The sequence below is a fragment of the Stigmatopora nigra genome, chromosome 20 (assembly GCF_051989575.1).
Source record: "Stigmatopora nigra isolate UIUO_SnigA chromosome 20, RoL_Snig_1.1, whole genome shotgun sequence".
NCBI classification, from domain to species: domain Eukaryota; kingdom Metazoa; phylum Chordata; class Actinopteri; order Syngnathiformes; family Syngnathidae; genus Stigmatopora; species Stigmatopora nigra.
Window position 1 is genome coordinate 4,730,274 of NC_135527.1, and position 24,454 is coordinate 4,754,727.

The 24,454-nt window shown below is 39.3% G+C and overlaps 1 protein-coding gene, 6 non-coding genes and 1 pseudogene across 7 annotated transcripts in view; 5 read left to right on the forward strand and 3 right to left on the reverse strand.

The window, feature by feature from the left end:
* LOC144213350 (uncharacterized) overlaps positions 1 to 24,454 on the reverse strand; it is a 324,366-nt gene that overhangs the window by 255,258 nt on the left and 44,654 nt on the right. The window lies entirely within an intron of this gene.
* The window catches only part of LOC144213374 (uncharacterized), a 206,758-nt pseudogene that overhangs the window by 165,907 nt on the left and 16,397 nt on the right, over positions 1 to 24,454 (forward strand).
* trnae-uuc (transfer RNA glutamic acid (anticodon UUC)) lies at positions 2,255 to 2,326 on the reverse strand. The gene has a single exon. It is a non-coding gene; the product is annotated as a tRNA-Glu (tRNA).
* Positions 2,874 to 2,945, forward strand: trnap-agg (transfer RNA proline (anticodon AGG)). Its single transcript has one exon. It is a non-coding gene; the product is annotated as a tRNA-Pro (tRNA).
* trnaf-gaa (transfer RNA phenylalanine (anticodon GAA)) lies at positions 7,213 to 7,285 on the reverse strand. The gene has a single exon. It is a non-coding gene; the product is annotated as a tRNA-Phe (tRNA).
* Positions 14,231 to 14,302, forward strand: trnam-cau (transfer RNA methionine (anticodon CAU)). Its single transcript has one exon. It is a non-coding gene; the product is annotated as a tRNA-Met (tRNA).
* Positions 17,830 to 17,903, forward strand: trnai-aau (transfer RNA isoleucine (anticodon AAU)). Its single transcript has one exon. It is a non-coding gene; the product is annotated as a tRNA-Ile (tRNA).
* trnai-aau (transfer RNA isoleucine (anticodon AAU)) lies at positions 20,332 to 20,405 on the forward strand. Its single transcript has one exon. It is a non-coding gene; the product is annotated as a tRNA-Ile (tRNA).

The window sequence follows — 24,454 nt, forward strand, 5'->3', positions numbered from 1 at the left end:
TCAAGATCGGATTTTTGATCAGAAAAATATGAAGTGAGAAAAGGTAACTTTTGCAGAATTCCTAATTTGCAAGAACATTTTTTTCACAGCAACTGCAACACTTGAAAGTGAGGTATTTTGCTTCTGCATAAAAGGAAATAATTATTAGTAGCAGGAAATGGTTTCGATCCATTGACCTCTGGGTTATGGGCTCAGCACGCTTCCGCTGCGCCACTCTGCTTCTTCTCAATGGTGACATGACAAGCTGACTCACAAATCTAATCAGACTAATCCAAGCAGACATACAGAGGCACGTGACGATTCCCACCTGCTGCCGGAGCTCCTGAAGACCGCCAGCACAAGCTCGACTGTGGACTGTCACATCCACGGTGAGTTCTGCAATTTACAGAGTCATCCCCTTTGCAGTTAAAAACTTCCATTTCAATGAAAAACACAAATACGAGACATTCAACAGCGCAATTAACAAAATCAAGATGTTCTTGTGATTGAATGTTTGACCACACACTGGGCAGGGAAAAGTTTTTTTCCTTTGTGGATTCGTTCTGTGACGCTTTAAATTGGCCTTCCAAGTGAATGTTTAACTACAAACTGACAAAGAAAATATGTTTAACCTGCCTAGGTTCTTTCGTGTGATTTTAAGGTGTTTTGCAACTTAATTTTTGACTAAAGACTGAGCATGATAAAGGTTTTTCACCTGTTTGGGTTCTTGTGGATTTTCGATATTATAAAAACATAGTTAATCTTACCACATATCAGAAAGGTGTCACAAGCGTACTAGCAGTGTGCATTTTCCCAAATTAAAACTTTCTATAAACATTACAAATGCATGTCAGTGGGCTGCCAGTCAATTACTTTAAGAAGTTTCTCAGTCGGGTAATAGGCAGAGCTTGAGGAGAACCCGAGAAGCCGACCAAAGTCACGGCGGAAGAGGAGAGACAACTGGGGGCGAGCGGGTGAGTGTGTGTTGCCCCCGTGTCCACCAAAGCTGATATTTGTACGCCGTTGACTTTCATGTGAAGCATTGGGTCTGCCGTACCACTGCTTCTTGATCCTCTCGGGCACCCCTATTCGGAGCATGTAGGATCCCATGGACCATAGCGATCATCTCCGTCCTGGTAATATTGTCCAGGTGACTGAGCCGTTTGCTGGGGCTGCCATGGTCTGCCAGTGCTTCGTCCTCCACCTCACAAAGGCCGTTCTTGCTGTGGTGGGCCATACTGCCGTTATTGCTGTGGTGGGCCATACTGCCGTTGTTGCTGTGGTGGGCCATACTGCTGTGCCAGTGGTTGCTGTGGGAATGGTTGCTGCTGTTGCTGCCGCTGGCTGGGGCAATCACGTGCCCAGTGACCAATAACGCCACACACAAAACAGTTGCCCTGTTGGCCTTGTCCCAAGTACCCTCTTCCCCGGCCACCAGAGGAACCGCACCCGCGACCACCGCATCCACCATTGAAATGACCATCATCTCGGGCCTCATCATAACCCTGGAACATCTGGGCAGATTGCCCAGTCGATCCTGTTTGGATTGTTTGGCTTCACTATGTAAATTGGAAAGTTGGAGGTTTAACAGGGCAGAGGTCAAATTTTTTGATTTGTTTTTTTCTTTGACCTTTTCTTCATCATACATCTTCTAATGGTGAGTCAGGTGACGTTTAAATCTAAGTTCGTCACCTGTCAACAAGTCTGGGTCCTTCTTCAATTCCTTTTTCACAGGTTCCGGAAGACCCGCAACAACAGCTGTTCTGAACAAGGTTTCACTCTCAAATATGCCAGATGGATGGCGGCCGGTGCTTTCTATCCAGTTTTTAACAAATTGTCCATAGTGCACCGGACCTCCAGCTTAATCGGTTTGTGTAAACAATCATGAGGGCTTGGGAAGGCATTTTCAATTGCCTTAAATAAGGCGTCTGATACCTGGGTCAATGGAATTTCATGAGGATATCTAGTAGTTCCTTCCTCTTCTTCTATCATTTGTAGCTGATGTTGAGTGCAGGAAGCTGACTTGGCCTGTCTCAGGTCACCAAGCGCATAATTCTGTCCACTCATTAAGGCCAAGAACTTCCTCCGCTAGCCAGAGGAGGGAGTTGTTCAGTCAATGACACCACATCTATAAGAACAAGAGGGTCATATGTATCGCTTTTCGTCAAATTGTGTTGTGTTTTGTTGTCATTCATTTGAAAAAGAAAAAAAAAACTTGAGACCATAAAAAGTTGCTTGTCACAACACATCTAATTACAGGTGTCTAGTATAATGTTTCCCATACCGGGAGTCGAACCCGGGCCACCTGGGTGAAAACCAGGAATCCTAACCGCTAGACCATATGGGATGTTTCATTGGAAGCAGATCCAGATGATTTAGAAGCTTGGACGATAGACTCGATAAATAACCACATCATTAGCAACAGACATCGACTTGGTTAAAACCGGGAAAGGCTTATTGCGACCAAGAAAGACGAAGCTTTCATACAAAAATGGTTAAATACACACATATATAATATGATTACAGAATGCTGTCCAACACTAAGGATAAGAATTTCTTTTCTCATATTTAGATGTACTTTTCGATTTTTTTCATTTTTTTTTACCTGTCTTGTCCAGTTGTTTTTCTTAACTTATACTGCATTTTCTTTTTGTTGATAACCTGCTCTCAAGTATGTTTATGAAACTAGAATGCAATTAAACACTTGTTGTTGTTAATATTTGAAAATTGAATATTTGAAATAAATGACAAAACAAAAAATTGAAGCTTGGAACGAGAACTCGGTGACTTGTTACGATCCCGAGTTCTCTCTATTTTGCTATGTCGAATTGTGATCTTTGATGGGGTGATATGACCATAAGGCAACTGTGAAAATATTTGCATTAGCCATCACTGGCTCGTTGGTCTAGTGGTATGATTCTCGCTTAGGGTGTGAGAGGTCCCGGGTCCAACTCCCGGACGAGCCCAAATTTTATCCAATTGTGATCTATTATGGGGGTTATATGGCACATTGGTCACTTGAAAAAAAAGTGTAAGCAAAGGGGCACCCCTGGCTCATTAGTCTAGTGATATGATTCTGGCTTTGGGTGTGAGAGGTCCTACTCCCGGACGAGTCCTGGTTTTGTCAAATTATGGACTATGATGGGGTAATATGGGACAATAGCCAACTAAGGAAAAAAGTGTTACTGTATGGGCGCCCCTGGCTCGTCTGTCTAGTGCAGAGGTGGGCAAACTTTTCGGCCCGGGGGCCACATCAACTTTCAAAATTTGACAGATCGGTCGGGTCAGCACAAGATATGATACATATCAAAAAAACTGCATCCGTTAACAGGACATGTTAAACATAAACAGAAAAAAAGTCTGAATTATTAACGTACTCATCACTCATCATTAAAGTATAAAGTACAAAGTAAAGTAAAAAGGAATGTATTAAGAAATATTCAAATGTAATTTAAAAAAAAGAGAGGGGCTTTAAAACACGAAAAAACTAATAAAAGTGGACAGAGCTACTGCCACTGGCTTCCGGGTGACGGCGCCATCTTGGGGGAAAAATAGTATTATCTTCAGATACGAGCTTACTGCGGCATTGAGCTAGTATGTCAATTTACTTGTATCTCAAGTCAATTCTTCCCATAAAAATGAACAAAATACAAATTTATCCGTTACATCCTGAAAAAAAAATAAAACAGGATGTTACAACAGAAAAACCTCTTTATCGTTCTAATTTTCCACCGACTCACAATCGGAAACCATCTGTTGTGCTCGTACCTCAAATTTGTCTCGTATCTCAAGGAAAAAAAATTGTTCCGAATTTTCCTAGTATCTCAAATTTCTCGGGTCAGCACAAGATATGATACATATAAAAAAAACTGCATCCGTTCACAGAACATGTTAAACATAAACAGAAAAAAGGACAGAAGTATTAACATACTCATCATTAAAGTAAAAAGTATAAAGTACAAAGTAGAGTAAAAAGGAATGTATTAAGAAATATTCAAATGTAATTTAAAAAAAGATAAAGGGGCGGTAAAACACGAAAAACAAATAAGAGTGGACAGAACCAAAAATTATTAATTTTTAGAATTTATTTTCACAACAACGCACTGGTAAACGGAACAAACAAATTTGAATGAACTTGGATTAAAACATCAGACACACTTAAACATACGTTTAACGTAACTTTACACAGAACTGAATTCTATTTTTTTAAATCTCTTTCTTTACCTTCGTTCTGGCCGGGTTAGATGTTTTCCACGCCTCCAAACGCATGTTTGCTATTGATGGGATGTTTGCTGTTGTTCTGCGTACTCCCTTCAAAATATTCCAAAATTGATGCACACAAATGTCCTACACTGCCTCTGGCTCGCTCTTTCTGCCCAGACCAACGGATAATTAGAGGGAACATTGGTCCCAGTCTAAACTAAAGGATTTCTAGTTGGATTGACAGTTTATAAAATAGTCATACCTCTATTTCCGAATGCCTCTAGGTACGACATGTTCAGGTTATAAAATTATTATATGCAAATGAGTAACTCGAGTTATACGAACGAAGAAGATCCAGGTTACGAAATTGTGCAAAATTAATTTTCTTATATGTTCATTTATATTATATATATTGTCGTGGATGCATTGATTCTCACTTTAGAACATATCTACCCTCTACCAGGCTTTCATTTCATCGCTCTCATTCTATCTTCTATAATCACAATAAAAGCATTCAATTCAATTGGCTGTCTCACAACTACCACTGTCCATGTTTCAAGATTCTTACATACCTGTCCACCTCAACTAAATGCTCCCCTTATTAATGACCGCAATTCCTCCGATTAAGCGATTAAATACCATACAAATGCAACATGGCTCATATACTCACATACACACACAGGGCACAGGGAGAAGTGTAAAATGTAGTACAAGTGGACAGCTTTTGGCCCTGGTAGGAAATGCTCTTGCCGCCATCTGGCAGACGAACACGAGTATTACGTCTTCCATATTAACGTTCGCAGAGGGAACGAATTCAGCGGTGCAGGACACATTTTCACATGTTTTTTTTATTAAACATTAATAAATCATTTCCTCATTTCTCTCTTCACTCTCGGGTTTAGTTAGCAGTTGTGTGAGGACCGTGTAAAAAATTAGAGAATATATATATATATATATATATATATATATATATATATATATATATATATATATATATATATATATATATATATATATATATATATATATATATATATATATATATTTTTTTATATATATATATATATATATATATATATATATATATATATATATATATATATATATATATATATATATATATATATATATATATATATATATATATATATATATATATATATATATATATATATATATATATATATATATATATATATATATATATATATATATATATATATATATATATATATATATATATATATATATAATTTATCTTTGTGTCTTAACAAGTTTCAGAAATCAGCACCCCCAATTCGAAGGGGAGGAGCCCGAGTTTTCTCCAGACCAAAAGAGAGAAGAGCAACTTGAAATAAAAATGGAGGAAGAAGATGTCACCTGGTCAACTGGTGAGGAGTCTTTTAAGATAGAAGAGAATCTGGGCAGGGTTAGTGGAGGGGCGGAGTCTGCAAACACCTCTGCATGGCCGCATACAAGCGAGGAAGCAGCGCCGCCTCAACAGCAAAAGAGAGAAGATCAATCTCCAATCAAAAAGGAGGAAGATGTCACCTGATCATCTGGTGAGCTTTTCAAGAGTGAAGATGATCTCGTAATGGATTTGATTGCAGATTTACTGTCAAAGCCATTTTCAAGTCGGACTTTTCAAGAAAAGCTGGACATCATTAAGAATGGTCAGACAACTCCAAAGCTTATTAGCTTTGGAGTTGACCGCTCTTTCTTAATGTCCATTTTTTTCTGGAAAATTCTGTCTGGAAAAAAAGCTTTGTGAGAAAATCTGCAACCAAATCAATTTGTTTTCCTCCGTCTGCAATTGTGCGTGGAGTTTACGACCTGTGGCTGGCACACTTAGGCTTTGGTCTGCCTACCAGCCAATCATACACTGTAAAAAAGACAACGACAATCAATTCAGCAGAGTTGGTATCGTGATTTGTTTGAATATGAAAGTTAAAATAGCTGTTCTTAATGTGAAAATACACATCAGACCAATCATGTAAACCTCATGGTGTCTAAATTTGTAATTGTGAATAACCTGACATTGAAATTTGTGGTTGGTACGACAAAGTTAGAAAAAAGATACAGGGTTTCCCTGAATGCATATATAGCAAGGGCAAATCCTCATGCTTTAACGGGACAACAATTCATGGACAGAAGATTTATTTCAAAGGAAGACCCTCAACTAAGCTTGTGAATGTAAGTATTTTGCATGCATCGATATGTATTGTATGAAATAATAGCTAGTGACTTGATGATAAATGTTTGCTGCTTTGACCAATGTACTACAGTAATTCTAAACTTGGTTAGTATATGTTAACAATGCTAGGTAAACGTGCTACGGTACAGGCCTGCGCTTAATCATTGATTTAACGTAGTTTATCTAAGTCTTTACTGTTTCTGTTAAACCGTGAAGGATCGGTTATCTTCTATTGTACTGCAATTGGTTAGTCTGAGATTGATTGCTTTGGTCTCTTTCTCTCTTTTCTTCATTTCAGGAACCTACACAAAATCGGGTATCATTTCCTTAAAAAGTGTTGACTGTATTTTTTTAAAATTTCTTTCAGGTTGGAAAGTTAAGACTACATGCAATGCAAGTACTGCAGTTTTAACAAAAAAACGAAGACCAAATGGGGATGAAACAAAATACACCCTTAAAAGAGCTAAACGTGGAGAAGGGAACCAAGTTCCTGAACATCCAGAAAAACAAAATGATGCCTCACTTGAGCTTTAGCTTCTTCAATTTCTCTGAGAACTTGCGATTGTAACAAGTCACCGAGACCTCGTTCTAAGGACTGTTTACTGGACCGAGAAGGACGCTTAAGAAGATGCTGATGCAGGGGGATCAATATCCGAACAGCTTTGATGATTACTCGCATATTGTCGGAAATTTTCAGCATTCTCTATCTGAGCCAATTTGGGTCATGCAGGTGACAAGAATCAAACTTGACTGCAAAATGACTCATGGCTTACAAGAAAACAGTCTTCAAACTGATTTGCAGCCAAATTAGGGTATATGAGCAAAGTCCAATGCACTGCCGAAACCCGGGGTTGAACCAGGGACCTTTAGATTTTCAGTCTAACGCTCTCCCAACTGAGCTACTTCGGCCGACTGAATAAAGCAAAAACCAACTAGGACTACAAATTTACTCATGCTAGCACAATATACCAATTGGAGGATTAACTGATATTGGTCTGGTCGAGCCCGAGGTCGATTCAGGGAACGCTCTCCTACATTCCCTATCCGAATCGGGTTATGTTGGTGACAAGAGTCAAACTTGACTGCAAAATGACTCACGGCTTACAAGGAAACAGTTAGCAAACTGACTGCCAGCTGATTAAGGGTGGGTTTGCAAAAGTCCAATGTGCTGCCAAAACCCGGGTGTTGGGTCTGAAGTAACAGATCAACGGAATTACCAACCGTGCACAAAGGAAAAACGAGGCAGAGACTGTGTTATATTTTAAAGGCACCGGCCGGCGGAAGAGAGGTCGAGGCGCGAGGTGGTGTCTCGCGCTCGGCTCGGTGGTTCTTTCTTATCTTTTCAAGGTGAAGGATGCCTTTATTGAATTTCAGCATGATGTCATGGAAAAGTACAGAAGTTGAGATTGTAGGCATTATGGAAAAATACAACAGTTGAACACTGAGGCGAGTTGAGAAGATATTATAGACATCATGGAAGAGCATAAGATTAAGACAGAGATTATAGACAGGATGTTCTTTAGAAATGCACATTATATTAAGACTCCTTTTTTAAGCAACTTCACATTCCCTCCTGTTGTGGATTTAAAAGGACATCAGTAAATACTAAAGCAATTAAGTCTTTTCAGTATTATTTCATTAATCGATTCACAACATTTGAACCACTCTCAGGAAATGGCGTGAACCCGTAACTTGGAGCGGCAAAATTCCATAACCCCCCCACCGCACGGTGGCGAGAACCTCTTGGTCTGAGAATGGGACTGAATTTGAAGTTAGGGAAACACAATAAGATGAGGGTCATACCTGTGTCGTTCTCCATAGTGTCAACATAATCATCTACGCGTAGTAAATTATATTGATACATCTGAGCTACGAACATACGGGTGAATAACCTCTTAGACATTGGTACAATACAGCAGGAACATGTAACACAAAGTGAGATAAACATTCTAATGATCACAAAGAAGGGGCCCAAAATTTTAAGGAGAACCTGGGACCAGGAGCCAGAGAATAACCAGTCTAACCAGCCAGGGGTAACCTGGTCATCACGTGTCATGGTATCCCTAAGGTTCTTCAGTAGGACGTCTACTATGGTTTGGTTATTGTCAGGGATGTAAATACAGCAATGTTCTCCAATCATTGCACACACTCCTCCTTGGGGAGTTAAGGCCAAATCAAATGCCATTCTAGTTTGAAGGGCCATAAGGCGAGTGGCAGAAATAACTTCATTCTGGGCTTCTTCTAAAAGGACACACATTGAAAAGATATTTATGATCACCAGGCACTGCCCCAGATTGAATCACGTGGTTTGAATTGCACCGAATTTCATCTTATATATCTTATCACCATTTACATCACTGCAGATTTAAAAGTGATCCCTAGACACAGTCAATTCAGGATGTCAGGATACCTGTGGAAATGGGTATTGGCTACACACATAACAACTTACATTCACACCAGTTAGTTTTTTGTGAAATACCAGGAAATTATACCACATATTTTCTTCAAAGTGGTTTTTTGGATGGCTCTTTTCATACCACTTCACTTTCCTCTGCGACAGCAGCACGGCATCGTCTCGTTTTTCGACTCGAATCTCTGGGGACGGGGCGTTCAGCCACACTCAGGCTGCCACTGATAGTGCAGTCACAGTGATGAGGGTGGGTGATGAGGGTGGCAGCGGCTTTCATTTAGGCTTCTGTGTGGGGGTCTAAAAACTATGAGAGGGCAAACTTAGGTGAAAGGTGCTCGTGGCAGGTGAGCAGACGTCAGATGATTTTTTCACGGACAAGGGTTTTGGAACCGCCCGACTTCCAGTCTACTCAGAGTCACCGTTGTCTCGAACTACTTTGATTTGGGATGGGTGAATCCACGTCAACCTCTCAGCAATCTTTACTGCGGTGGGGGTGGTGAGTTAAACCACGAAGGGGCCTTCCCAACGTGGCGAGGACCAGGACTTTCTTTTTATGACTCAAATCAGGCTCTGGTCACCAGACTTCACCACCTCCTGCAGGATAGACAAAAAGATCACGGCAGCTTACATGTTCTTTTGACAATTTTATCGGTTTCTTGGTTTTATCGTACCATTTGTTCGCTCTTCAAGTCCCATGCTCTTTTGGACGTTGCACTTGTTGTTGTTATTGTTGTTGTTATGCCACCCAAGCGTCTAGGGGTTACCCTCAATCGCACTGGAACACAGATTAGTTCATTGGGGGGTAGCCGGAGGTGTGGGGCAGTCGAATTCGAAGGTGGCGATGGGCGGCCTCTCAGGAGACACCTCGTGAAGGTTCCAACTTTGTCTCCCCGTTTCACTTGTTTGGGCCTGAGGTTATCTTGCACATTGTCTGTAACAAATTACACAGTTCCTACAAAAAAAATTTAAAGAAGGTATTTAGTCCTCTGGGACATGGAACACATGCTGTGCCATGTCCATCCTCCCTCCTGTTGAGATGTGGCTCCTTCCATTGCTCAATTTTGGAATACATTCTTTGGTAGGCACGGTAGGCCTTTAGCTGTGAATAGGCCGTCTGCTGACTGTTCTGCTTCTTCATGTATCCATGCATCTTTTCCTTCTGTGGTGCAATGTTTTCAAATCAATTAATACAGTTTTTGTTGTTGTGTATGCTGTTTGGTAAGTGTTTTCTGCTGCTGTTTTAGCTGCTGTATTCTGTCGTTGTCTTCAGCGTGTCCTTAACATTTGCTTCCCGCTATGTGGTTGGGCTTAAAACCCCAATGAACAAAATCACAACAATCTTTTTTATTTTATAACTATAGTTTGTGAACATTTAAAATCCTGATCAGTCCAAATTAAATATGCTAACTGGTATTCTATTTTGATCACTGCTTCCTTGTTAAGATCAATAAGTATATTTGTTTTTTCCTTTCCTGCAATTTCACAAATTAACCAATCATACCAAAAATAGGAAAATACAAAAAGCAAATCAGGCTGCTCTCTCCTCAGGAAAACAGCTTTTCCGTTCTCTGCAACAGTTACATTCACATCAATTAGTATCCAGAAACAAAAGCTCACATTTATAATTATGAACAGAATTGAACCCAATAAAATGTAACCACCCCTTGTTTGTCAGGGTTAATAATTTTAGCATAATTGAGTCATTTAGATCAATTAAAACTCATTACTTATAAAAAAAACTTAGTAATCAAGTCCCAATTCATTCAATAATGTGTATCGCGTTGCATATTGAACTCAGTTGTTTGAAATTGAAAATATCCCAATTTAGTATTCTTTTTTATCAAATTCCATCGTCTTTGAAGTTTGCCAATCATCTCCTATAAAACTTTCTTAATCAATATTTTTCAATATTCAGGCATAAAATTGAAATCCAGTTCCGTTTCTATCCAATTTCTTTCTAATTGTTCACATTAACTATCAGTAAGAAGGTTTGGTCTCAATTGAAACGCTTTCACTCTTTTTATGGAGACAATAAAACCAATATCAAAAGTATAGCCTTATGGCTTACAGCATTGCTCCTGGAGCAATAATCTTTCCAATCCGTATTGGAGTGCTAGCCACTACGTCTGATCACGTCAAACAGTTTATCTTACTTGTCTCCTCAAACGTTTCCACTGAGAGAAGCTTCTTACAGTGGAAAGGTGGATCTGCATCCTCTTTTTCAGCTATTTATTATGTCTGCTGGTTGGTCAGCAAAACTTGGTACGGACGTTCTCATCTTGGGTTGCTCGTGCGTCTTCTCCATGTTTCCAGTTGAAAAACACAGTCTTCTTCTGCTAACTCAAAATTAGTGCGTTTCTGTAAAGTTTTTCTTTTTTGCAGATAGCCAGATTAGACTCATCATTCAGCTCCAACCGTGTAGTGAATGATGGTGTTTTGTCTATAGTCTACTAAATAAGATTTCCATATTTTATTGTCCGGTTGACCTCGTTATGTGGGCGCAATGATTTCATAACGAAATATGGAACCTTTCGTCAATCCTGTCAATTAATCTGTTAACACAATTTGAATGCCATTATCACTATAAATCAATGGTACTTTGGAATTTCATATGATGCACTGTTTTTGTTTTTTCATTTCAGTGCTCCAAAATTTCACATTGCAGATTTGCTCCTCCAATTCAATGCATTATCATCAAAAAAATTCTTTGGACTAAAAAATTTCCATAATTTTTTATTGCCATCCAAAAAGGCTTATTGGCGATTTCAGAAATTGATTTCAAATTTCCAATCCTTCGCTGCCATCCCTGGAAAGGGCTTATTGGTGGTTTCAGAAATTGATTCCAATTTGGTAACTCTTTTTCCACCCAGATATCTAACGGATTGATTATATCTTGGTGGATGGCCAATCAAAAACACAAAAACACAAAAAGACAAACAACCATTCACGCTCACACTCATTCATAATCAGACATGAGTGGTCTGCAATTTTTGTCACTAGTGGAGAGCAGCTTCTTGGCAGCTAACCACCTTTTGCTGTCCTATCAGCACTAATCGTTCTCAAAAGAACTAGGTTAACGGCATTTGGTTACCATCAATTGTTTGATATTAATCCAATCTGTGATATTTTAATAGTCATTAATATGACTCACGCTAAAGCATATTTCATCTAGTGATGGAAAAACAATGAATCATGTTTCGTGCACTAAACATATTCATCTTATTCCATCCTATAGAAATCATGCTTATCCTAAATTAATTATTTTATCTAAACTTCGCCAGGTACAATTTATCTAATAATTTGGATCAATGCCATTTCTGGATTGTTTTCTTCTCGTTTGATATCATTAATAATTAGGATGAATGCCATTTCTGTCTCCTCTGCCTCTAAATCCTTATCTCTCTCTGCTCTTCCTTGGTGCGAGGTAACTTGAGATGTCCCTTGCCTACATATCTTCTTTTTTTCATTAGCCTTCTCAACTTGTAATTTACGCTTTATGGCCTGTAATGGCTCCTCCAACATTCTCCCATCCCACTCTTTGTCTTTATTTTTCCTCCACTCATTCATATATGTGCAATTATCCAGGAAAATGCTTCAGCATAAACTTCATGTCGGTTGAGAGTTCTTTGCTGTTTGTCAAACCTATTTTTGCAACTTTTCTTTTGTTTGAAGATTTTTGCTTATTCAAAAAATATATTTATATATTCTGTTATTGTTATAATGTATTTATTAGTTTTTATTTAGTGTTTACTCACCTTCTCTAGGGACGTTCCGTTTAATTTACTATCTTATTTACCCGCCTACATAGTCGTTTATACTCTTATTTTGTGCGGCATCGACGTGATTTACGAGCGTGTCACAAGTGCTCTGGTTTAAATTTCTCCTTATGAAGATTACTTGCAAGTTTTATATTTATTATTCTATATATATTTTCTTTATTTTTAGCTCTTTCATTCTCTTGGCACAGTATAATAATATTTTTTCTATATCTTCAACGCAATCTTCGGAGTCCCTGGCGGAGGGTTGCGACCACCTCCTCTCTGTCTGGTGATTCACTCAATTAGAACTCTTCCAGAAATCTCGAGATTCTTACATGATCTCCCGTGTACGTTTCCTAACTTCTCTAATCCCGAGAACACTCCCCTGACTTACGGAGAGCGGCATACGAAACATTTTTCTCCGACACACGGAGCATCTTTCTTCTCTAGAAAGACGGGGTCTCAATACTGGATTGGATTCTACAAATTAATCTTAAAAGTGCCTTACCACTCAGATGTGCTCTGCGTCCGGTGGGATGGATTTGCTTCCTTCTTCTGGATAGCGGAAAATCGATCACCCTTCTCCTCAATGGGGAGACAGCTGACGTCAGATTTTTTGATTAATTTTTCGCGATCCAAAATCAGGAGGCCAAACTTCCCGAGTTTTGGCACCAGAATTTCGGGGCTACTGGCCAACACTTAAATAAACTCGAACACAGGAACACACACTGAGGCAGATGGAATGAAAGTTAAAGGCCGCGTCTGTGGAGGCGGGGGAGTGAACCATTCTGAGGCCCGAGAGTGTGACTACTCTCCAAGCTCCTCGAAGCTATCTCCCGCCGAAAAGCTGCTTCAACGGTGGTTTTATTAGAGATAAGACAAGTCATAAAAATGGAAGGCGTTAATACAAATGAAGGAGGTGGAGTGCAAAAGGTGTAGTGCACATTTTAACCAATAGGTGTAAGATAAATTCTATTCTAGTAACTTTTAATACATCATAGTGAAAAGGGTGCAAGACTAAATATAAGAATACAAATATATTTCACAATGATTAACTATGTTTTTACAATATCGGAAATCCACAAAAACCCACACAGGTGAAAGACCATTTTCCTGCTCAGTCTGTTGTCAAAAATTCAGTTGCCAAAAACCTTTAAATCACACAAAAGAACCTAGACAGGTTAGACATATTTTCTTTGTCAGTTTGTAGTTAAAAATTCACTTGAAAGGCCAATTTAAAGCATCACAGAACGAATCCACACACAGGAAAAAAAACCTTTTCCCTGCCCAGTCCGTGGTCAAACATTCAATCACAACAAAACCTTTAGAAAAAACACAAATTCTCACAGTTGTATAAAACAAAAAAATCCTTCCACTCGATTTGTAAAGTAACATTAGCTATTAGCTAAAGTGCCAGTTTAAATTTGACATGGTATCTTGATTTTGTTAATTGCACCGCCGAATGTCTTGTATTTGTGTTTTTCATTGAAATTGAAGTTTTTAACAGCAAAATGGTTGAACTCACCATGGATGTGACAGTCCACAGTCGAGACCGAGGTGCTTGTGCTGGTGGTCCTCAGAAGCTCTGGCAGCAGGTGGGAATCATCACGTGCCTCTGTATGTCTGATTGGATTGGTCTGATTGATTGAATTTGTGAGTCAGCTTGTCATACTGTAATTGAGGAGAAGCAGGGTGGCGCAGCGGAAGCGTGCTGGGCCCATAACCCAGAGGTCAATGGATCGAAACCATTCTCTGCTACTTACAGTCATTTGCTTTTTTTGCAGAAGCAAAATACCTCACTTTCAAGTGTTGCAGTTGCTGTGAAAAACTGATCTTTATGATTATTAATTCTTAAAATTAATAACTCACTTCACATTTTTCTTAAGGATACCCACCGATCAAAAATCATATCAGAATTTAACGGAAATCGGACCCAATGCGTCATTTTCAGAGTATGGGAATCGGGTATAAGCTAAATTTTTTGATTCAATGAATGACATTTGGGGCAGCCTGGTGGTGCGGTTCTGGGTTCAAGACCAGGTCGGTCCAACTGTATGGAGTTAACATGTTATCCTCTGCGTGGGTTTCTTCCGGGTACTCCGGTCTCATCCCACATTGGACATTCTAAATTGCCACTAGGTGTGAGCGTCAGTAGTTGCCATTGACAGGGAGAGATGTTCAATCCGGTTTGACTGCAATCCCTTCGGTCAAATTGGATTGGATGCCTGTCATCGTCAATGGGAGTGAAATAGGATTACTTGCTCTGGTAGATAATGAGTTGAGATAGCAAGTCACAAGCATGTCCATAAAGGTCAGGCTAAACAGATCTGACACATTTGTAGGTTTTAAAACAATGAAAACAAGGTCTGGCTCATTGGTCTGGTGGTATAATTCTTGCTTAGGGTGAGAGAGGTCCTGGGTCCAACTCCTGGATGAGACATAACTTTGTTGAATTGTGATCTATTATGGGGGTTGATATGTCACATGCTTCACCTGAGAAAAAAAAGTGTTGAATTGTCATATATGGTGGGGTGGTATGGGACATTAGCCATCTGAGAAAAAAAGTGTCGCCCAATGGGTATATCTGGCTCGTTGGTCTAGTGCAGTGCTTCTCAAATAGTGGGGCGCGCCCCCCTGGGTCGGCTTGGTGCGATACCTGGGGGGGGGCGCGTGTAACCCTGGGGAACAGGATTTTATTTGGCCGTACTAGTATAAAGTGTAATTGCGCATCCACTACAGTAGCTGGCAGTGGCGCTCTCATTGTTACTTCTGTCATGTTTGCGAGAGTGCAACATTTCACATGTTGTACTCATAACAATTTCATGAAATGATTTTATTTATAGTCACGGTGGGAAGTGGAGGGGGGGGGCAAATAGTTTTCTTCTTGCTAGGGGGGCCTAACAGAAAATAATTGAGAAGCACTGGTCTAGTGGTATGATTCTCGCTTCGGGTGTGAGAGGTCCCAGGTCCAACTCCCAGGTGAGCCCTGGTTTTATTGAATTATGATATATGATGGGGTGGGTGATATGGGACATTAGTCATCTAAGAAAAAAAAGTGTCAGTTTAAGAGCACCTCTAGCTTGTCGGCCAATTCTTCAATAAACTCGAACATTGGAAGACATACTGAGGCTGATATAATGAAAGTTAAGGCCGCGTCTGCAGAGGCAGGCATGCAACAATTCAGAGGCCGGAGAGTGTGACAACTCTCCAGGCTCCCCAAAGCTATTTCCCGCTGAAAATCTGCTTCAACTGTGTTTTTAATAGAGATAAGACAAGTCATAAAAATGGGAGGCGTTAATACAAATGAAGGAGGTAGAGTACAAAAGGTGTTGGGCACATTTTAACCAATAGGTGTAAATTAAATTCTATTCTAGTGACTTTTAATACATCAGAGTGCAAAAGGGTGCAAGATTAAATATAAGAATACAATTTATATTTCACATTAGCCACCTAAGGAAAAAAGTGTCACCGTATGGGCACCCCTGGCACGACTTTGACATTGACTTTAGAAATTTGACAGATAGGCCGGGTCAGCACAAGATACGATACATATAAAAAACTGCATCCATTAACAGTACATGTGAAACATAAACAGAAAAAAAGAAGTAAAGTATTAACATACCCATCACTCATCATTAAAATAAAAAGTATAATGTACAAAGTAAAGTAAAAAGGAATGTTATAAGAAATATTCAAATGTAATTTAAAAAAAGATAGAGGGGCTGTAAAACATGTAAAACAAAAGGAGTGGAGAGAGCTACTGCCAATGGCGAATTTTTTGATCGAAATTTTGGTCGTAAAACAAAATGTTGTATAGCAAAGTGGTCATATCACATGGTTCCACTGTACAGTGTTTAGCATGTGAGAAGGAAGATTATGTTTAGCAATGTTTATTTACTTTTGATGTGTATGCGTGAATGTGCGAGTCTCGGGTAAAGCACATGGAATAGTAAGCCATGAGTTAATTTGCAATTCAAGTTGGTTGTTCATTTTATAAACCAGCTGCAGTAGCTCAGTTGGGAGAGCGTTAGACTTAAGATCTAAAGGTCCCTGGTTCAACCTCTGGTGTCGGCATCACATCAGACTTTGCAAACCCTGCCTAATTCAGCTAGCAGTCCGTCTTCGGTTTCCTTGTCAGCCATGAGTCACTTTGCAGTCAAGTTAGATTCTATTCACCTCCATTACCCAAATAGGCTCAGATGCGGATTGTTGAAAATAAGCATTGATAATATGCATTGAATCACAAAGGTTGTTCAGACAGTGATCCCACTCAATCAGAATCTTCTTAAGTGTCCTTCTAGGTCTGCATTCTGTGGTGAAGGTCCAGTAAACAGTCCTTGAGATGAGGACTTGGTGACTTGTTACAATCGTGAGTTCTCCTCAGACAAATTGAAGAAGCTTTCATACAAAAATGATTAAATACACACGTATGATAGTATTACAGAATACTATCCATCACTAATATAAATTTGTTCATATTTAGATGTAATTTTCGAATGTTTTTATTTTTTTTACCTGTCTTGTTCAGTTGTTCTTCTAAATGATACTGCATTTTTTTGTTGGTAACATGCTCTCAAGTATGTGTATGAATCTAGAAGGTATTTTCAAGAACAATATTTTCACAGCAATGGTAACTCTTTGAAGTGGGGTAGTTTGCTTCTACAAAAAAGGAACTGTTGTTGTGTGCCCCGTAGGGTTAATCAATCCCAGTGATCCTTGGACCAATGTTGACTGGAGCCTTGTAGCCCCGGTAGGGTTACCCGTGGCCAACTTGTCTGATGTGAGGGATGAGATAAAGATTGGCTCAGAGGACCTCTTGTGATGAAATCTTCCTTTGCCGGGGTGCGGTTAGGAAAGATTCTGAGCGTAAGGTTGAGAAATACAGGCTCGACACAGTTTATTGATAGTTTAGTAATAGTGCCAGCACATTGCTGTTTATCTCATTTAGGCAGAGCATGGTGCTGAAAATGCCAAAGGAGTGGGTTCAACCGTGGAACGGCTACAGCCTCTCTAGAACAGAAGGTGTCAAAGAGGCAGCCGGGGAACATATCTGGCCTGCTGCAACATTTTGTGCGGTTTGACACCCTTGCTCTAGAGTAAGTTAAGATTGCCTAAAATGATTTATTTTGCCGTAACATAACAGTTTAGCTAGCTGAGATTTGCAATTGCGGTCATCACACAAAAATCATGGCCACTTTGCACAACTTCTTTTGTCCTAACATGTGTTTAGCTAGTTGACATGTGCATTTGCATCATCATGCAAATACCTGGATAGTGCAGCACGTGGCCTGTTAACTTAGTTGGTCAGAGTGTGGTGCTAATAACGCCAAGGTTGTGGGTTCAACCCCCACACAGGCCATGACTTCTGTGTATTTGTTGAATTTGCCTAACTACAACTTTTTGCCTGACATAACATAATATGTTGTCTTGATGTTTCTTCAGTGTCTGTGATCGGTTAATTTCTCTGCTCCAGAAGGCAGACGATGCCACCCAAGATGTGAATTATCTCAGTGTGGGAATACTATCTAGGTTCGTTCACACCACATTTCTGTTCTTCCCAAATTGTTGTGAGATTAAATTTGTCTTCATACTCAAGCGGGCAGAACAGTGTTTCTCAACTTTGCTTAGCCTCCAATGAGGAAGCCTGTAGAAAATCATAATAGAATTTGTAACATAAGACAAAGTCTCTTTGCAATTGCTTGTTCATACATTATTAGTTTTTGTAAGTATAACAACATCGTAGTCATCCTTATGACTGACATGTCAGCATAAACACCCAACTGTTTGACTGAATAATCAATCTTAGTCTTGTGATTGACTTGATATGTCAGCACAAATACTAAACTGTCCGACACTGATAAATTACTTTTTGCCCTGCTAATGACTGAAACGTAACTGTCCAAAGTCCTACTGAAAACTGTCAGTTTTGCCTGTATTTAAGACACACTCACTGGTCATTCGACAAGCGTTGCAAGAACATTGCGCTGAACAGGACTCCACTGTTAGAGCTCTCACTCTCCACTTTACAGTCTGGTAATAAACCTATTTCCTATTTAAATTGATCTCACTCTTTCTTAGCCTGCTCCTGGAGTTGCATTTTCAGACCTATCACTAACACTCTCCCAACTGAGCTATTTCGGCTGATTGATAAAAATATCAACCAACTTGAACTGCAAATTGACTCATGGCCTACTAGTACAATATTACAATTGGAACATTAACTGATATTGAATTGGTTTAGAGCAGGCATGTCCAAAGTCCGGCCCGGGGGCCAATTAAGGCCCGTGGACAAATTTTTACCGGCCCACGGCCTCTATCATGAAATCAATAATACACGGCCCGACAGCACTGTTGACCACAGTATAAAATAAATGTGTACAAAAAGCTATTTTTCACTTCACCAGAAGATGGCAGTAGCCCTGTGGCCGCACTCTGGCCGCCGTGACCCTTGCGTCATTGTTTCAGCCCAGCCCATTTCTAACATGTAAACAAAAAAAGGAAAGTTGACCGGGAGGGCCGCCGCATCCAGGAGAAGTGGAAATTTGAGTATTTTTTCACTGAAATACGAAACAACTGTGTCTGCCTAATTTGCCAAGAGACTGTGGCTGTTTTCAAGGAATTCAACATTAAGAGGCACTACCAGACGAAACATGCTAGCTACGACAAGCTAACTGGGAACGAACGCGGTGAAAAAGTGAAGCAACTGGAAGCTGTTTTAACGGCACAGCAAAGCTTTTTCACAAGAGCCCGTGAGTCAAATGAAAATGCCACAAAGGCAAGCTACGAAGTGGCAACGCTAATTGCAAAGCACTGCAAACCTTTCAGTGACGGTGAATTTATTAAAGACTGTGTAATGAAAATGGTTGAGAAAATTTGTCCCGCGAAGAAGCAAGAGTTTGCCAATATTTGCCTGGCTCGTAATACTGTGGCACGGAGAATTGAAGACGTTTCATTAGATATTAAGAGACAGTTAGAGGCAAAAGGAACTGAGTTTGACTTTTTCTCGTTAGCGTGGGATGAAGACCTGGACTACATACTGCAGTCAAGATCCCAGTATCACCCTTCACATTAGTGCAGGCAAGATATTTGTTAAGTCCTCTGAGTTGAATAAATTCTTAAATCTCAGTTCATTATTTTTTTTGTGATGGTCAAAATCACAGTTTGAATATGCAGTGATCATTGTTTTGTTTTCAGCACTGTTCCTACAGTGAGCATATAATAGTGAATAATATGTGATGTTTCACATGAACTTAGATATCCTTGATAGTTTTCTTAATTTTTTGTGGTTTGTGATTTCGGTAAAAACCTAAATGTAAAAAAAATGTAAAAGTAAAAGTATGCCATTTGTAATTAAAAAAAATCCCAAAAAGTTAATTTGCATTTAATGTTAATGGTTCAAAGAATGTCAGGCTAAAAGTCGGCCCGCACACATTTTCACCTTACCAAATCTGGCCCTCTTTGCAAAAAGTTTGGACACCCCTGTTCTAGAGTAAGTTAAGATTGCCTAAAATTATTTATTTTGCCGTAACATAACAGTTTAGCTCGCTGACATTTGCAATTGCGGTCACACAAAATTCATGGTCACTTTGCACATGGCTGGTTAACTCAGTTGGTCAGAGTGAGGTGCTAATAATGCCAAGGTCGTGGGATGACCTCCATATGGGCCATGACCTCTCTATAGTCAGATAAAATTACCTAGACTAACTTCTTTTGCCGTAACATAAGTGTTTAGCGAGTTGAGGTGTTGCATTGGTGTTATTGTTCAAATACTGGGGTGGTGGGCACATGGCCTGTTAACTCAGTTGGTCAGAGTGTGGTGCTAATAACGCCAAAGTCGTGGGTTCAACCCCCACACGGGCCATGACCTCTCTGTAGTAGTATGTCTAACACAAAGTATTTTGCCCCAACATAACATAATATCTTGTCTTGATGTTTCCTCAGTTTCTGTGATCTGGTAATTTCTCTGCTCCACTTGAAATCTCAGTGAGGGAATATTAGCTAAGTTTGTTCCCACCACATTTCTGTTCATCCCAAATTGTTGTGAAATTATATTTGTCTTCATACTCAAGCGGCCAGAACAGTGTTTTTCAACTTTGCTTAGCCTCCAATGAGGAAGCCTGTAGAAAAGAGCTACCTTGCTAACGCTAGTTGGCTAACGTTCTGAACCTTAGCTTTTCATGCTAATTGCTAGCATGCGCAAACATGAGATGGGACACAATTGACGTATGTTCTGTCAATATTAGAATACAACAACACATCACAAAATATTTATAGTTGAGGATTCTGGGTCACATTTTTCACTCATTCATGGATATCTTTTTAACGCGAAAAGCTAAGCTAACCAAAAATGACAGAACCCTTCTTGAGAGAGTAATTACTTGCTCAAGATGCTAAACAAAAAGTGCATAAGCTCATGACAACACTTTTTTTTCAAAATTGGATGTAATTTTTACAAATGGAAGTATAGTTCTATAACCATAAAGACATAATTAAATCTTAAATGGCCATCCAGAAAAATGTATCACATTTCCCTTCCCAATACGTGTATGAGACCAACAAAAACGGCGACCATATTGAAGCATTTAACCAATCACATTTCAGCCGTTATTTGTTGCTAGGATCAGAAATCGTCCTCAAGGCCATCACAATCAGTTCTGCAGGCTCTGCTGCAATATACAAGCGTCGATAAGACTGTTGTTTTAACCAACCAGAATTCGATTTGGTGACACCAAGGCCATTTCTTAGGCGGAGGGATACGTCATCGCTTTCGCCAACTATGATTGGCTGGTAGGCAGACCAAAGCCTAAGTGTGCCAGCCACAGATCGTGAACTCCACCCACAATGGCAGACGGAGGGAAACAAATGGATTTAGTTGCAGATTATCCCACAAAGCTATTTTCCAGACAGACTTTTCCGGAAAAAAATGGACATTAAGAAAGGGCGGTCAACTCCACAGCTAGCAAGCTTTGGAGTTGTCTGACCATTCTTAATGATGTGCAGCTTTTCTTGAAAAGTCCGACTTCAAAATGGCTTTGACAGTAAATCTGCAATCAAATCCATTACGAGATCATCTTCACTCTTGAAAAGCTAGCCAGATGACCCGGTTACATCTTCCTCCTTTTTGATCGGAGATTGATCTTCCCTCTTTTGCTGTTGAGGCGGCTCTTCTTCCTCTTTAATATGGGACCCTGCAGAGGTGTTTGCAGACTCCGCCCCTTCACTGGCCCTGCCCAGATCCTCTTCTATCTTAAAAGACTCCTCACCAGTTGACCAGGTGTCATCTTCTTCCTTCATTTTTATTTCAAGTTGCTCTTCTCTCTTTTGGTCTGGAGGAAACTCGGGCTCCTCCCCTTCAAATTGGGGGTGCTGATTACTGAAACCTGCAAAGACACAAAGATAAATGTTATAGAGCCATACTTCTAACAAAATTAATTGGCTCCAGAACTTTTTTCGTAACTTGAAAATTTTGTAAGTAGAGGTGTACTATATATATAAATTATCTAATTTGTTTCACGGTTCTCACACAACTGCTACTTAAATCCTTTAAAATTGGTAGTAGCGTCCCAATTTTATATTAGAGATGTGAGCAAACAAGTAATGAGAGAAAATGAGGATATGATTTCTCAATGTTTAATAAAAAAAACACGTGAAAATGTGCCCTGCGCCGCTGAATTAGTTCCCTCCGCGGCCGTTATTATGGAAGACGTAATACTCGTGTCCGTCTGCCAGATGGCGGCAAGAGCATTTCCTACCAGGGCTAAATGCTCTCCACTTGTGCTACATTTTACACTTTGACCTGTGCCCTGTGCCTGTATGTGAATATATGTGCCATGTTGCATTTTGTATGATATTTAATCACTTAATAGGGGGAATTGCAGTCATTAATAAGGGGTGCATTTAGTTGAGGTGGACAGGTATGTAAGAATCTTGAAACATGGACAGTGGTAGTTGTGAGACAGCCAATTGAATTGAATGCTTTTATTGTGATTATAGAAGATAGAATGGGACCAATGAATGAAAGCCTAGTAGAGGGTAGATATGTTCTAAAGTGAGAATCAATGCATCCATGACAATATATATATATATATATATATATATATATATATATATATATATATATATATATATATATATATATATATATATATATATATATATATATATATATATATATATATATATATATATATATATATATATATATATATATATATATATATATATATATATATATATATATATATATATATATATATATATATATATATATATATATATATATATATATAAGTAAATCCATTTTGCGGGATTTCAGAACCTGGATCTTCTTCATATAACTCGAGTCACTCATTTGCATATAATAATTTCATAACCTGAAAATGTCATACCTAGAAGCATTCGTAAGTAGAGGTATGACTCATTTATAAACTGTCAATCCAACTAGAAATCCATTAGGTTAGACTGGGATCAATGTTCCCTCTAATTTTCTGTTGGTTTGGGCAGAAAGACAACCTCCCTGAATGCACTGAGTACCAGTGTGAGTGACATCATCATTGCTCGCTATGGGCAGACCAGTATCACACCTGCCATAAGCAGTTGCATGCCAATGTTCCCTCTAATTTCATATAAAACATGCTGTAAAAGACAAAAAAACTTTGCAAAGTTGGCAAATCTGTCATATTTTTAAAGTTAATGTGGCCCCCGGGCCAAAAAGTTTGCCAACCCCTGCAATAGATAGATGAGCCAGGGGTGCCCATACAGTAACACTTTTTTCCTTAGGTGGCAATATGCCACATCGCTCCCAAAATAGATCACAATTTGACAAAGCAAGGCCTCGTCCCGGAGTTGGACCCAAGACCTCTCACATCCTGAGCAAGAATCAAACCACTAGACCAACAAGTCAGGCGTACCCACAGAGTGACACTTTTTTTCTCAGGTGGCAAATGTACCATATAATCCCCCATATTAAATCACAATTTGACAAAGCAAGGGCTCATCCTGGAGTTGGACCCGGGGCCTCTCGCACCCTGAGTGAGAATCATACCACTAGACCAACGAGCCAGGGTTAGTCATATAGTGACACTTTTTTTCTCAGGTGGCAAATGTACCATTAACCCCCCCATATTAAATCACAATTTGACAAAAGAAGGGCTCGTCCGGGAGTTAGACCCAGGACCTCTCACACCCTAAGCGAGAATCATACTACTAGACCAACGAGCCAGGGGTACCCAGAGTGACACTTTTTTTTCTCGTGGCAAATATGCCATATCACCCCCCCTCCCATATTAAATCACAATTTGACAAAACAAGCGCTCATCTGACAGTTGGACCCAGAACTTCTCACACCCAAAACAAGAATCACACCACTAGACCAACGAGCCAGGGGTGTCCACAAAGTGACACTTTTTTTGTCAGGTGAAGCATGTGACCTATCAACCCACATAATAGATCACAAATGGACAAATCAAGGGCTCATCTGGGAGTATACATCCAATAACTTCGGATCAAAGTAAGCACACAGAGTCAGTCGTGATGAGATTTACCGGACTTCAGCTGAAGGAGGGGGTCGGAATAGCCAGTGCTGGGAGATGTGTCCATCCTCCAGCCTGACCAGTTCGAATTCCCAAATAGATGAGCTAGCTTTATCAACAGAACGTCATGTGACATAGGTACAAACTTTAGGCGGGAAAAGGTGAACAAAGAAATGGGCGTGTCATGGTATGTGACGCGCCCCGAACTCACAGGTGTCATGAGATATATACATATATATATACATATATATATATATGTATATATATATGTATATATATATATATATATATATATATATATATATATATATATATATATATATATATATATATATATATATATATATATATATATATATATATATATATATATATATAT